Raw genomic sequence first — 16,372 nt, forward strand, 5'->3', positions numbered from 1 at the left:
CTCACTGCTTTGACCTCCAGCCTCGGACTCTTCTGGGGACTCTGTACCCCAGGGGAGCGAGATTTCCCCGACATTCCTCCTACAGGAAGCTGGCACTGGCACTCCAATCTTGCCAGGGGGCCGTAAGACTGTAGCACCAGTGCTGGCTCCGTACTGTGAAGGGAAGGGGTCTGAGTTGGAGCTCCAGAAGAGCCATATTGGCTCCTTAGTGAGCCATAGATTGCCGACTCCTGTAATACATGGTTAATTGTTAAAACTGGAAGAACTTTACCATGGATCCTATTTAATTTGTTTGGCCTTTCAATTGGAGTTGGATTCTGGACAAGTGCTCTGGAGGCTTCTGCTCTTTGAGTTAGTGACATACACCAGGTGAAAGTTTCAAACCAGAACTTTTAGCTGTTTTATAGGCCTCTGTTTCATTTCCATAGCATGGATCCTAAACATTCCCCATAAGCCTGAGTGAATGCCTTTTACTCTCCTTTCCAGTGTCAGTAAATACTGTATATTTCAAGGAGAGGATGGCTATTTCTAGTTGACTCCAATTTGTTTAGCATCTGAAAGTTGTGCATATTTTTTAGGTTGTTACTTAATGGCTATGTCTTTGATTTAATTATAGCTATTTGCAGGATGCCCCATTTTGGTGTTTACTAGTGTGAGTTGTTAGAAAGGATGATAACATCTGTACTCTAAGGGTAGTGTTAAGTTTTCTTTATTTGATTTCATATGAAATAAACATCTTAAGCATTGCTCCTTGGTAATTATCCCTTGTTTTAATATATTGTCTTCCATACCTATGGACTGTTTAAAATACATATTTATACCTAGATTTTTTGTTTGTACTGGAACACACGGTACATCCACATACAACCTCAATAAGAAATTTCAACCCACCCAAAAGAAAATTCAACCCGTCCAAGGATGGAAAATGTTAGAGGAAACACTTGTTGTGACAGTGCTAAATGTAATAACTTAGGTTTGTAAATATACAAGAGTTCCTAGTGTGTGAGTGTTGCAACTGTGCACATCATAGTTCCCAACTAAATAACAATTTAAATAAAACTGGCCCTGATCTTGGGACAAGCTATCAACCCTCAAAGTAATTGCTGTGGATTCCTAAGTAATCAAGCTAAAGAGCAGGCAGCATCAAGTAATTGCAGAATGGCACAGGAAAGTGTCCCTCAACGGGGGACGGAACAAAGCAGAAGCAGAGGATTGCAGAGTAGGAAGCAGGAAAGTTTCCTAGAGATCTCTCTGGAAGAGGCTCAGGAAATCTCAATGTGTAGCCACACCTTGTTCCACCATACTGCCTGATTGCACGGGGATATGCCCCAGCCAGCTTTGTACATTTCTCTGCCTTCAACCCACCTCCAAGTGTCACAAAGCAAAACCACTTACCAGGGTCTCCTCTCCTGCCTCTTACTCCCCAGAGAGTGACTGACTCGAGTGGAGAATAGCTGCTTAGTGCACACAGCAATCGGTGACCTCACCGTGGGCTCCAAATCATCTTATGCCACCACCTCGTCATCAATGACATCATCCTTCGTTTCCGTTGACTCCAGCTCTACCAAAGTATGCACAGGGCTCTTAGCAGTGGAGGTGGGATGGCCACTGAAGAGAGCGTCTAACTCTTTATTAAAAGAGCAGGTCTGCGGCACTGCACTGGAGCGACAGCTTGCCTCCCTTGCCTCCTGGTAAGCCTACCTCAGCTCCTTCCCCTTTGCTGTGCCCTACTGTGTGTACCAATCATAGTCCTTTTCCCGCAAACTCCATGAAATATGCCCATAGGGACTGACATATTTATGGGTGGAGTGCAGCTTGGACTGCACCGCCTCCTCTCCACAAATACTAAAGAGATCCAGCAGCTGTGCTGTGCTCCAAGCAGGGAAGCCTTTGCTGCGTGGAGCCACCATGCTCAGTAATGCAAGCACTCCATGATGAGAAAACAGGAAGAATTTCAAAAATCTCTGGGCCTTTAAAGGGGGAGGGGAAGAAGGTGTTTACTTGGCTCCAGGGCAACAGAGTTGAAACTGCTCACCTGAGCAGTGAGGACAGGCAGTGAGGGATGCTTTCCAGAGGTCAATAACAGCTCTAAGCCTGTGTGGTGTCTACACTAGCACTTCAGTGACATAACTTTTGGATAAAAACCTTTAGAACACTTTTTGAGGTGGTTTTATGATGTCACTGAATCTGAGGAATTCTGTCACCAAAAGTGACTTTGCAACGTATACACCTCTGTAGACAAGGTCTTAGGTACATCATGGGAAACTGACATTTGTTTTCTGGCCAACAGAGGACGGGTTTTACTGCTTTAAAATTAGTCTTTGGGGGGGAGCTTGCTGGGGGTTTCTTTTGTTTTGCTACGTTCTTCTCATTTTAAATGTCCTTGATCATTTTGATGAAGAAAATGTTTGTACAAGGCCAAGGAAAATTAAGAAAAATTAAAAATCTGTGTGGGAGTGAGTAGGTCTCCAAATGCCAAGACAGGGGATGGACAATAATATGAAAGAAGGTTCAGATGTAATTGTAAACAAGAGGCTTTTGCTGCAGCACAGGGAGGGTTTGCAGTTTCATTTTTCCCAAGAGACACTTTGCCCCATAGCAGCTGCTGCCCAGACCCCATTGTCACTGCCAGCATGCAGCCCACTGACAAAACCCCTGCAAATCAGAAACAAACGCCGTCGGTCTGCCTCTGATCCCAGCTAGATCCACCCCTGCATAGTCCCAGAAAATCTCCAGCCTAGCTGAATCTCCTGGCTGCCACATCTGCCGCCCACATTGCTTCCCTAGCTCCCCGTTCAGGGGAAGTGGCAAGTTCTTATAGCATGATATGCCCACTTGTCATGTGGGAAACTGGGCCATGGTTATTCAATGCGAAAGCTGCGATTTTGACAAGGGTATGTTTACACAGCAATTAAAATCTATGGTTGGCCCAGGCCCTCTGATTTGGGGTTGAAGGGCTTGTCTGGAATGGTGTCTGAACATCCGTAATATACAAATAAATGGTATTCTATTATTATTTAAGTGTGATAAAAATGCAATCAATCATGATTTTTGAAAATCTCACAGATAACATTAATTTTGTAATAGCTTCATAACTCTAGTTTTTATATCAGGTCAGTGAACTCAAACTAGCCAGCTCCTTGGAAAATCTTAATTGATTCAAGATTCACCTTCATGTACCTAGTTTAAATCACTCCTGGGCATTCCTTTTAGAGGGACACTCACTTCCATGGCACAGCACAAAGGCATTAATGAAAAAGCCTGTGGAATTCACTCCAAAGAAAGGTGTGCTACAAAAGGGAAAAGTACATTATTCAGCTAGAGGAGCAGAAGTAGCACGGTGACACAAGTGCTAACTTAAAATTCAATATTTGAGAATGAGCAAAGGAAAACAAAACATTTTCTTAGCCCTCAACAAGGTTTTCATGGTCTTTTAATTCCCCTGCAGCTTCTCTGATGACAGAGTCGGGCTGAGCTCTGGCGGAAGAGTTTCCCACATTTGAAGCATTCATAGGGTCTCTCTCCTGTGTGGATCCTCTGATGTCTAATAAGGTGTGAGCGCCTAGTGAAAGTTTTCCTGCACTGGCAGCATTCATAGGGTCGCTCCCCTTTATGGATTCTCTGATGTTTAATAAGGGTTGAGCACCGACTGAAGTTTTTTCCACACTCACTGCATTCATAGGGTCTCTCCCCTGTGTGTATCCTCTGATGCTGAATAAGGTTTGAGCGCTCTGTGAATGTTTTCCCGCATGCACAGCATTCATATGGGCGCTCGCCTGTGTGGATTCTCTGATGTCTAATAAGATGAGAGCTGTGTGAGAAGGTTTTCCCACACTCACAGCACTCATAGGGTTTCTCTCCTGTATGTATTCTTTGATGGTTAATAAGGTTAGAGCGCTCTGCGAAGGTCTTCCCACACTTACAACATTGATGAGGCCTCTCTCCTGTGTGGATCCTCCGATGATTAATAAGGGTTGAGCTCCGAGCAAAGGTTTTCCCACACTCACCACACTCATAGGGGCGCTCGCCTGTGTGGATTCTCTGATGTCTAATAAGATGCGCACATCTACTGAACTTTTTCCCACACTCAATGCATATATTATTTCTCCCTTCTGTTGAGATTCTCTGCTGGGCCATGATTTCCTTGAGGCATTTGTGAGTTCCCTGATAATGAATAAATGTATCAACTTTCTGAGTTGGCTGGTTTCCCTGTTGCTTCTCTGGAATATGCTGACTCTCACAGGCTTCTTCCTGATCACAACTCCTGGACACACTCCCTTTGAATCTTTGTAAAAATGTACCATGTGGTTTCAGTTCCTTGTAATCTTCCTTTTGAGAATTCTGTTCTGAGGTCTCACTCACCATCCCAGCACCTGCTAGCTCGGAAACAGGAATGGAAAAGGGGAGAACATATGAGGAAATATAGCTGGAAATGGAAGAAAAAAATCAGAGTGAATTTTCTTAAACTCTTCTCCAAAAGGGAGAGAGAAGAGAATGAATTCTGCATCTAGTTCCCACCGATATACTCAGGGAGAAGGGAGTTTGGGTGCCAGCTTGACCGAGGAGTGCTCCACACCAACGCACTAATGCTCAGTGCCAAGTCCTGGGGAGCAAGGGCAGATCTGCAGATCCAACACTCATCCAAAATATGGGCTTCCCCAAGGCAGAAGGCGGATTGCTGCCTGGCATAAGCCTGTGACAACTTCTCATAGGCTTTGAAGCCAGGGGAGTGGGGCACACCCTGTCCCCAGGCTAAGTCCCTAACAGGAACTAACTGTTAAGTACAACCATTTACAACTACTTATTAATTGTAGCAGGGGTGGCCAGCCCATTACAGATGAAGAGCCAAAATAGTGGTGGATACAGTGCACAGAGCCAAGAAAAAAGTTGTCGAGAGAAGAAAAAAAAAAAAAAAGAAAAGAAAAAAGCAGCCATTGTCCTGGTAAGAGCAGAGCAGGCATTGCCCTTGTAAGGCAGCCATTTTGAAGGTGGCCATTTTGAAGTCTGCATGGGATGCCGCAACTAGAGTAGCCAGATGATTTCAACAAAAATACTGGACGTTTACTGGACTGTCTGGTTCAAAACTGGACACCTGGCAACCCTAGCCGCGACTCCGGCTCTGTCTCTTTCAGACAGAAACACGCTGCCCCTCTCAGAGCCATGAGTGCGGGTGCAGGAGCCGCAATTTTTTCTTTTAAGAGCCTCATGCAGCTCGTAAGCCACAGATTAGCCATCCCTGAACTATAGGGTAAACTATTTATAATTAAATAAGGGATCTAATGTTAAAGACCGCAATCTAAGCTGCAGCAAGCAGTTCCAAGCACCGTCACAGACAGCAAGAGGGAACTGAAGAAGGGGGCCAGCGGTGCCCTATATAGAACAGCATTTGTGCACCATTCCTGGAGCTGATCTCCTATGGATACTGCTGAGGGAAAATTTTCCAGCACTAGTGCATGTGGCAAGTAGGGATGTAAAATCCTGATTAATCAGTTAACCAGTTAAATATTAGGTTAACTTAATGCTGAACTGGTTAACTGACTAAGAGAGAGCCTGGCCCTGGCCCCTGGGCTGCCACCCCCATCGGCAGCAGGCTCCCAGCTCTGGCCCTAGCGTTGGGGCTGCCGCTGGCTCTTAGCCTTGCTGGGGCAGCCATCTTCTCGTGGTAGGCTGTGGACGGGGGGCTGCTCCTGGGCACTGGTTTACCTAATGGCAAGCACATTTACCTACATTGAATGGACATGAGTAAGCACTCCAAGATGAACTAGAAGAAATTTTCAAAGGTCATCAAGTCCAGTCCCCTGCACTCATGAGAGGATCAATATATCACAATATCAATATATTACAACAGCAGGTGGCACCACACACCCAGCTGAGCTACCTGAGTGCTTTACCTAAACCACTCAAAGACAGACAGAAGACAACAGCCAATTTCCCAGCTCTCCAGCCTTGCACCGTTGCTGGAGTATAACCACAGTACTATACCATCTTGTACTGCAGAGGGGTCTGTATAATGCAGGCTCATTAATAAAGGTCACTTTCCCCTTGATGCAGCAAAGATATGAAACACTTTGTTTACAGAACTGAGATTTTTCCAGACACTTTGCTTAAAAGCACACGCTGATTAAGAGAAGACATAAAACAAGATTATTACCTATAGAAAGACAGATGTTAAATGACCATAAGCAATACCAAACAGGTCAAAGGAGTTCACCTAGCAAATAAACAACACTGCAAATGAAGCATAATGTACTAAATAGGTAGGATGTGAATGATCAATTTCTCACTCTAACGATACAAGCAGGTTTACAGAGTTTTAAGGCACAGACTACACATACTGGGCAACCTGGGTTCCCCTCCACTGTTCTGAATCCTTTGTCTTTCAGAACTTCTTTCAGGTGTTGAGTGGCAACGTAGTAAAAACAAATCATTATGTCCCACTCTGCCTTATTATAGCGTGGGAACCCTTTGTTTCAAGCTAAGTTGCCAACATAGTTTGTGGAAATATACAGATAACAAAGTGGAGTTTAAAGGTCATATGGTCTCCTCACATGATCTTGTGTGCCTTGCTAAGCCATTACTCATATGTGGACTGAGACATTCACAGGAAGGTTAAGCTCTTTCATGGTCCATTACATACATAAGAATGGCCATACTGGGTCAGACCAAAGATCCATTCAGACCAGTATGCTGTCTGCCAACAGTGGCCAATGCCTCTGGGTGGCGCTGTTACTTCCCGCCATGGCGCTCGGCTGACTTCTGTGCTGCTCAGCTGGGCTGCCGCACAGGCGGCCATTTGGGGTCTGTGCTCCCCATGCAGCACGGGGGTGCTGCATGGGGAGCGCGGGGCCCAAACGGCCACTTGCGCTTCTTGCTCCTGCGCGGTGGCCCAGCTGAGCAGCACAGAAGTCAGCCGAGTGCCATGGCGGGAGGCGAAGGGGGGCGGGGCGGTGACATACACACTCAGGGGCAGGGCCTGGACAAGCGTGCATCCACGAAGGAGACAGAGGAGAGTGGAGAGAGCGTGAGAGGCAGGAGGGGGAGAAGCGAAAGAGGCAGAAGGCAGTGGAGAGAGAAAGGGGGAGGCAGGAGGAGAAGGAGGAGGAAGAGAGAGAGAGACACCAAAGGCTCAGGAGAAAAGACCGACGTGGAGGAGAGACCTGAAAATCCCGTTTTATAACGGGCTAATTGGCTAGTTGTAAATAAGAAGCAGGCAGCATTATCTCCTGCAAATAAAAAAAATATTAGGTGACTGGGCAACAAAATCACAAATGAATTTTAATGTTGATAAATGCAAAGTAATGCAGATTGGAATATATAATTCTCACTATACATATACAATTACGAGGACTAATTTAGCTATTAACACTCAAGAGAGATCTTGGAGTCACTGTGGATAGTTCTCTGAGTGGATGTTTTCAATGTACAGGAGCAGACAAAAAAGCAAACCATGTTAGGAATCGTTAAAAAAAGGGATAGAAAAGAAGACAGAGAACATCTTATTACCTTTTTCTAAACCCATGGTACTCCCACATCTTGAAGTCTACATGCATATGTGGTCACCTCATCTCAAAAAAGATATCTTGGAATTAGGATAAAGTTCAGAAAAGGACAACAAAAGTAATTAGGGGTTTGAAATGGCTGCTATATGCAGAGAAATTAAAAAGACGGTATTTTCAGCTTAGAAAAGAGGAGACTAAGCGGGGTTGTGATAGAGGTCTATAAAATCATGACTGGTGTGGAGAAAGTAAATAAGGAAATGTTATTTACTTGTTCCCATCACATAAGAACTAGGGGCCACCAAATGAAATTAATAGCTAGCAGGTTTAAATCAAACAAAAGGACGTTTTTCTTCACACAGTGCATAGTCAACCCGTGGAACTCCTTGCCAGAGGACGTAGTGAAGACCAGGACTTTATCAGGCTTCAAAAAAGAACTAGATAAATACATGGAGGATCGGTCTATCAATGGCTATTAGCCAGGATGAGTAGAAATGGTGTTGCTAGCTTCTGTCCATCGAAGACTAGGAATGGGCAACATGGGATGGATCATTTGTTCTGTTCATTCCCTCTGGTGCACCTGGCATTGGCCACTGTTGGAAGACAGGATACAGGGCTAGATAGACCTTTGGTCTGATCCAGTGTGGTTATTCTTATCTTGTCTGTCTGAGCAATTGGCTGAACGAGAAGCTGGACTGAATGGACTTGTAGGCTCTAGAATTTTACGTTGTTTTGTTTTTGAATGCCATTTTCTTGTAAGTTCAACTTTTATAATAAAGATACACTACAATTCCTAGATGAAGTGAAAAATACCCTTTTCAACAGTCCAAATATTTGTAATGAAAAATAAGGAGAACATTGGATCATTTTGTATTCTGTGTTGTATATAAAAATCAATAATTTGAAAAATGTAGAAAATATACAAAAATATTTAAATTAATGGTATTTAATTGTTTAACAGCATGATTAATTTTTAATCATTCAGCAAAACTAATAACATGTTTACTTATTCGAAAAACACAGTATTCAGCTCACTATAAAGGTAACTGTATGACACCGTGTGTCTGTATTATAGAAGAGAGGAGAGTAGATGACCTAATTAGATCTCCTAGTCTGAAAATGTGATGGTCAATAAGGAAGAGGAGAAAGGGCTAAGAGAATCTGCCATTGTGTGTGTTGTGTTGTACGGAGTGCTATCAGCAGTCCATTTAGTGATTCTTTACTAGACTTGCTAAATTGACCCCTGGGACATCGATCCCCACAGCGCTGATCTCCTGGAAAGTGTAAACAAGATCTAGGATATGAAGAGAGATACACATGAAACTTCCTCATTTCTGTGCTGAGTGTTGTAGGTTATATCACTAAATGTGAACCAGGGTGTGTTCTCCCCAAAAAGGTGCTCAGGAGTCTATGGCAGACATGCCAGTGGTCTCCAGGGCTCAACAAGGGGTAAGTGAAAGGACTGACTCCAAAGGACCCCTCAGTGCCAGAGTACCGGGGTGGTGATATTACAGAAGGCAGATGGATTGTGTGCACTAGGCTCAGGTTTGAGTGCAGACCAGGGGGAGGCAGCCTTTGATCCTTACACAGTATCTAACCCAATTTTGCTTTAGCAAAGAGAAGTTGTGAGACTTTGTGCCACACTGCTCTTGGCTCTGTTCTCAGAGCATTCTGTGGAGGGGTGAGTGCTACTCTGTGTGTCTTTGGGGTGTTGCTGAGTCAGGGCAGAGTCAAGGCTGCATTGTGGAGGGCTGGAGATGTGAACCTTAACTCTGCATTTCCCCTTCTAAGACCTGTGGGGACAGGCTCCTTACCCAGCGAGGTCACGTTCTCGTAGTTCTCCTGCATGACGGCTCTGTACAGGGCTCTCTGAGCGGGGTCCAGCAGAGCCCACTCTGCCCTGGTGAAATACACGGCCACCTCCTTGAAGGTCACCAGCCCCTGGAAGAACAAGAGCCCCCCCGCTCAGTGCCTGCTGCCCCACGACTCATGGGGGAAGCAGCCAATCACATGAAAGCTCTGGGAGTCAGGCAGTTTGGTTCCTCCACACTCCTCACATGAGAGCAGCCAGGAAGCAGCAAGGTGAGGGAGAAAATGAGCCCCCGACCCTGCCCAGCAGAGGGGGGGCGGGCAGGGTTCTTCACATTCATCACTCGCCTACTAGCCAGAGACAGCACTGCCAGCACGGTCTGGCAACAGCTCCCTGGTGGGAATTCCAACCCCATCCCCACTGCCAGCAGCCGGGTGGGAGGGAATATAGTGTCGTCCCTGGGCCTCACTGCTGGGAGTTCCTTTGTCTGTCCCTGCAGCCTCTGGCGGGTAGGTTCAGACTCCAGGATTCAACTCTGGGGCTGGGCTGGGAAACCGTTCAAGGGGTTGTTTCCTGTTCTATAAAGCAGGGAATTCCCAGCCACCCATCAACCCCAGGGGCCTTTTAACTAGGATCTGGGTTTCACAGTATCAACACCTAGCAGGTTTGTTCCACCCTGCCTCCTCCCCACTGTGGTATTCACTGCCCTTTCTCCTCCAACAGGAATCCACCAGCAGCTCCCCTATAAGCCCTACCTCTGCCGGCTTCACGGCTGCCATTTCCCTGGGCCCTGGAAGCATGGAATGATCTGGAGCAAAACCCGTGTGTCACATTGCAGCCTGGTAGGGCACAAAGGACAAATGGGGACATGTCAGAACCGGAAATAATTTCACAGCACAACTCCCCCAGATTCTTGCCCTGCACAGACAATCATGATGCTAAAGGAGCACTCAAAGATGATAAAGTCATTGCAGAAAAGCTAAATGAATTCTTTGCTTCATTCTTCATGGCTGAGGATATTGGGAAGATTCCCAAACCTGAGCCTTTCTTTTTAGGCAACAAATCTGAGAAATTATCCCAGAGTGAGATGTCATTAAAGAAGGTTTTAGAACAAACTGAAAACTTAACAGTAATAAGTCACCAGGACCAGATGGCATTCACCCAAAAGTTTAGTCATAGTGTGAAGGAAAGACAAAAAGAACAGTAAGTGGCCAATATGGTTCTACCATAAACTCCTTCATGACCACACAATAAAAAGGAATCCTACTATTGATGTAAATAACCATTAAAATAGTTAACCAGTTCAATGGATAAAAGCATACTGTTTAACCAGTTAACCACTGATAGGCAGGTCCTGCCCGATGGGCCAGGGCCCCACCCGCCTGCCCCAGCATAGTCAGGGTCCCGCCTGACTGCTTCAACATGGCCCGGGCTGGAGTCCCTTCCGGCTTCCCTGACACTGCCGGGGGCTGCGGTACCACCACCCGCTCTGGACACTCTATCGTGGCCGGGGTCCTGCATAACTATCTGGGCTGCTCCAGCATATCCAAGTCGGGACCTGGCGCAAGCGCAGCCCTGCCTGCTGCCCCCACATGGCTGGCTGGACTCACTCAGGGCTTCTCCCACCTGGCACAGTTAGCTGTCTAACCCATTACTTGGAAAGCATTCCAGTAAGCCTAATGCTAACCGGGTATCATTTTACACCCCTAAATCCTTCAAAAAGCTGAATCATGGACAAATTGCTTCAGAGGAATTAAAAAAATAGCACACACGTCAGGACACAAAATGAGTTATGCCTCGAAAGTGACAAAAAGATTTCTACAAAGGTTTCTACAAATCCATGAGGAACAAAGACAGGTGAAGTAAAGTGTAGGTCCCCTATTTCCCAGGGAGGAAGAGCTAATAATAGTAAATGACACCAACAACGGGAAGGTGTTTAATGCCTTTTGGCATTCACTAAAAAACTCATAATTGTGACCAGATACTTAAAATAATTATTCTTAACCAAGAGGGAGAAGGAACAGAAACCACAAGAGGGAAATAACATGTTGAAAAAATATTGACATAAGCCACATCTAATAAAGTCAGCTGGGTTAAGAGTAGGTTAGATAAATGTCTATTTGGTCCTGCCATGAGGGCAGGGGACTGGACTCGATGACCTCTCGAGGTCCCTTCCAGTCCTAGTATTCTATGATTCTAAGTTTGTCCTAAAGTACACAAAAAATGAGCAGAAACTATCTTGGCAAAAGTATCAGCTATCTTGGACAACTTCTTGAGACTGGTGGAGTCGCAGAAGCTTGGAGAATGGCAAACATAAGAACTACTTTAAAAAAAGGGAATGACGAAGACCTGGGGCATAAAGACCAGACAAACTGACTTAGATATCCTGAAAGAAAGTTATATTAAACAATCCATTTCTGAGCCCCTTGAGGACAGTAAAGCAGGAAGTTACAGCCAATGTGGAGAATCAAATACAAATCAGGCCAAACCAATCTAATTTGCTGCTTTCACAGGGGTCCTGGTCTTCTGGATCTGAGGTACACTGTAGACTTCATAGATCTTAATTTGACTCAGGCGTTTGACATAGGAGATCCCATAAGCAAACTAAGGAAACTCATAAGCAAAGTACGGAAATGTGGTATACTAGAAAGGATGTACTCAGAGAGCAATTACAGTTGAACCTCTCTGGTCCAGCAACATCCATGGGCCTGCCAGACTTCAGATATTGCTGGACCAGAGAGCCCTGACACCTGGGAATGCAGCCAGGCTAGGGGCGGAGCTGGGTCATCAGCCAGGAGCCAGGCTGGTGGCCAGGAGCCCACTGGCCAGGTCTGACAGCAAGGCTGGCAGCTCAGTGGGGAACCTGGAAGCCAGGCCAGGAAGCTGGAGGTCCCCTGAGAAAGCACTGGCCCAGCAAACTCCCTCCTTTGAGACCAGTTAGGTCCCGTGGGTGTGGGACAAGGGAAGTCCAACTGTATTAATGGTTTGCTGACAAACTGGGAGGCGGTACCTAATGCAATCCCACAGAAGCCAGTCCTCAAGTTGGTACTACTCCATATCTCCATTCATGGCTCAGATGATGGAGTGAAGAACAAGCTTATTTTCCAGATGACGCCCAGCTGGGGGAGTTGCAAGCATGCTGGGGAACAGGATTAGAATTCAAAATGGCCTGTCTAAATCAGAGAATTGATCTGAATGTTAAATTTAATCTTGTTCAAAGATAAGTGCAAAGTACTACACTTGGGGAAGGAAAATCAAATGCACAACTGCAAACTGGGGATTGCCTGGCAAGGGGACAGCACTGCTCCAAAGGTTCTGAGGTTACAGTGGATCACAAATTGACTGACTCTGCCATGTGACAAAGGCTAGTGCAGACTGGAATTGGCTACTGAGAGAGGGTGTAGAATCGCTGTCACTAGCAGTATTTAAGGACAGGCTGGACAAACACTTCAGTGCTGGGGCTGGACCATATGACCTCTCACGGTTCATTTCAGCCCTGCACTTCTCTGGTTCTATTCCGGGGAAATGTTTGTTCTCTTTATTATAGCATGGACCCAGGCCCTCGCACCAGCACTGAACCACGAACCATTTTGAACCGACCCAGGGCCACACACTCCCACCATAGGGGCACAGGAGAGTCAGGAATTAGCTTTTCCGCTTCCTGCTCCTCACTTCACCCACAGGAAAGTGAATCTGCCCAGGAGTGCTGCAGTAAGTGTGCACAGGCAGGTGAGATCTGGGAATCTCTCTCCCCACTTATTTCTCCCACTACCCATTCCAGCATCTTTCTCCTTTTCCTCCTTGTGCCTCCCTTCCCTGGACCCTCCCTCTCCAGGTGACAGAAAATCACTCCTGGATGTTTGATCTCCTGTGGCTGGATCAGCTCCTGCAATGGCTCCGGGAAGGAGAGATGGGTGGTGGGAAGGAGCTGTTTGTGCAGAGTCACTCTCCGGCCCATCCAGCATGCTCCCTGAGGTCTCTCTCAATCCCCTGGAATCTCTGGCTCAGATGGAAGCAGGCAGAGCCCAGGGCTGGCCCATGGGGTATTTACAATGGAGGGTCCTCACCTTGGCTGGGCACAAGCGAAGCTTCACTCAGATTCTCCTCCAAGCACAGACCCTGCTGGGGAAGCAGCCACTGCTCAGCCTGGGCTCCCAGACCACAAGGGAAACAGCAACATCTGACCCAGAAAGCTCCACCCCAAACTCCTGAGAAGAGGGGAAAACAGAGTGAGGCTGAGAGCTTCCCCTCTTCCAAGACAACTGCCCCTCCCCACCACCACCAGAAGGACAGAGCCTGAGCTCCTTTGCCCGCATGTTCATCTGGAGTCACTCCCTGTTCTTCCTCTCAGTGACTCTGGATTAGGGTTGCCAGGTGTCCAGTATTTGTGTCTTCCGTCCAGTAAAAAAATTCAGAACATACTGGGCATCTAAAATGTTTTTTCTCAAGGCCCAGCTTGGGACATGCTGAGCAGCCCAGGAATTAAAGGCCTGCATTTCAACTCTGGTCCCCTGCCTCCCCCCCTTTTTTTATTTGCTCAAAAACTTTTCCTGCAGCATTTTTTTGGTTTTGTTTTTGCTCAACCAAATTTTCTCATGGCTTTTTTTTGGGAGGGGGTATTCAATATTTTTTGTGAAACTATCTGGCAACCCTACTGTGGACTAACCAGGGACACCAGAATCCTTTCCTCCTCCCTCCTCTCTACTCAGGAGGAGAGAGAAGTCACAGCCATAGCTTTCCCTCCAAAACCTGGAGTTGCTGCACTTTTGAAAGGGAGAAAGAAGCCATATTCGGTGATGGTTTCATGTCAGTATTTGACAAATGGATATAAAGTCACAGCTAGCCCAACAGTTTTTCACACAGTGGGGGTAGCCCTGAGGATGCTCTATTAACAAGAGAAAGCACAGCAAAGGAAGAGGTACAAAATTTAATTTTCATGCCTGGCAACTGGCACATAATTGGCAACAGAGACAAACCCCAGAGAGACAAACTGACAGACAAAACTCTCTAAAACTGTGGTCACCAACCCATCAATCACGATTGACTGGTCGATCAGGAGGGCTCAACCAGTCAATCACGAGGTGTTCAGGGCCCCCCAACATTCCCCACCCCCAAGATGCCCCACTACCTACCTCCAGCGACAATGCAGGGAGGACAGCTTCCCGCAGGGTGGACGGAAGTCCGGCAGCTGCACGCCACTTCCGGGGTTTCCGGAAGTGCGCTGCTTGCTGCCGTCCTCCAGGTCTGTGGTGCTCCAGGGACATGCTGGGGCTTCCCTCCGGGGGGGGGGGGAAGGAAGAGGGGTTAGGACTCCCCAGAGGCGGCACGCACCGGAGTTTCTCTCCTCTGCAGGAGATGGGGGAGGAGTCCCAGGGGGAGGTGCGCAACGGGGCTTCCTTCCTCTGTGGGGGAGGGGGTCAGCCCCGAGGCGGCGCATGCACGGGCTTCCCTGCTCCACGGGAGGGGGAGTCAGGCCCAGAGGGGGCATGTGACGGGGGCTTCCCTATTCCACAAGGGGGGAGGTTGGCCCCAAGGGGGTGCATGCACGGGCTTCCCTGCTCCATGGGGGAAGGAGGAGTTGGGCCCAGAGGAGGCGTGTGACGTGGCTTCCCTCCTCCGGGAGGGAGGGAGGGAGGAGGAATCCTGGGAGGAAGCTGGTGCAGGGGACTCTCTGCCCCCACTGGTACCCTGCCCGCTGCCACAGAACCCTGTCCCCTGCCCTCCCAGCACCCTGTTCCTTCTCCCCTGCTCCCAGCCGCAGAACCCTGCCCCCACTGGCACCCTGTCCCCTGCCCCAGCACCCACTAGCACCCTTCCCCAGTACCACGTCCCCTGCTTCCACCAGCACAGTTGGGGCCACATTAGTGAGGCTTGCGGGGGGGGGGGGGGTTTGCATCTCACTTGTATGGCCACAACTGACTTTTCTGTGGGTCAGTGACCCCTGACTCAAAACAGGTTCCCTGCCCTTCTCATAAATAAAGACAATGCAGAAACTTTTTGTGTTTGACATAGTATTTTATTTAAAAATGAAGCCTGGCCAACACACCCCCAATTGGGGCCAAGCCCCCATCTGGCCACAGCATCAGAACACTCCTGCACTCCTCCTTCCCCCAGACCCTAGATCTGAGCCTATCATACACTGGAACCCCCTGCCTTGAGCCCCTCACATACCCCAACCCAAATTCCTGAACCCTCACATCCACAAGCCTGTGGCTTGCTTAGTACCCCAGCCCTACATCTGACCCCAACACTGCCCCATCTGGAGCCCCCTCCCTGAGCCAGCGTCCCCTTCTCCACCTCCTCCTGCATCCAAATTTCCTCCCAGAGCTTGCACCTCTCACCCCTTCCCACACCCAAATCCCTCATTCCCACCCTGGAGCCCACACATCCTGTCTCAACCCAGCAAGGGTACGGCTAGACTGCAGGGCTACGTCTACACTGGCATCCTTTTCCAGAAATGCTTAAAACGGAACAGTTTTCCGTTATAAGTATTTCCGGGAAAAGCACGTCTAGATTGGCAGGATGCTTTTCCGGAAAAGCACTTTTCCCGGAAAAGCGTCCGTGCCAATGTAGACGTGCTTTTCTGGAAAAAAGCCCCGATCGTCATTTTCACGATCGGGGCTTTTTTGCGGAAAAGAAAGCTGTGCTGTCTACACTTGCCCTTTTCTGGAACAGTTTTCCGGAAAAGGACTTTGGCCAAACAGGAGCAGCATAGTTTTTCTGGAAAAGCACTGATGATTTTACAGTAGATCGTCAGTGCTTTTCCAGAAATTCAAGGGGTCAGTGTAGACAGCTGGCAAGTTATTCCGGAAAAGCAGCTGATTTTCCGGAATAAGTGGCCTGTGTGTAGACAGCCCAGGAGTTTATCAGGATTCCGGAGATATCCCAGAAAAACTCTTCTGCATCCAGGGATGCATTTGTTCTTTCACTTTTTTTAGTGGAAGAGCAAACATGCTCTTTCGGTCACACCTATATTCCTCTTTCCACAAGGAATAAAGGGGCTTCCAAAAGAAGGGGTTTTTCCAGACATTTGGTCCAGTCTAGACAGGCCAAATGTTGGAAAAAC

The 16,372-nt window shown here is 47.5% G+C and overlaps 1 pseudogene across 1 annotated transcript; it reads right to left on the reverse strand.

Annotated features, from left to right (window-relative positions):
• Positions 1-748: 748 nt before the first annotated feature.
• LOC102457850 (uncharacterized) lies at positions 749-14,420 on the reverse strand (annotated as a pseudogene). The gene is made up of 4 exons (XR_016347571.1): positions 13,374-14,420; positions 10,062-10,145; positions 9,311-9,437; positions 749-4,376 (listed from the first exon to the last, which is right to left on the reverse strand). The product of XR_016347571.1 is annotated as an uncharacterized LOC102457850 (transcript).
• Positions 14,421-16,372: the final 1,952 nt, after the last annotated feature.

Source organism: Pelodiscus sinensis, chromosome 20, assembly GCF_052426305.1.
Source record: "Pelodiscus sinensis isolate ZL-2025 chromosome 20, ASM5242630v1, whole genome shotgun sequence".
Taxonomy (NCBI): Eukaryota; Metazoa; Chordata; order Testudines; family Trionychidae; genus Pelodiscus; species Pelodiscus sinensis.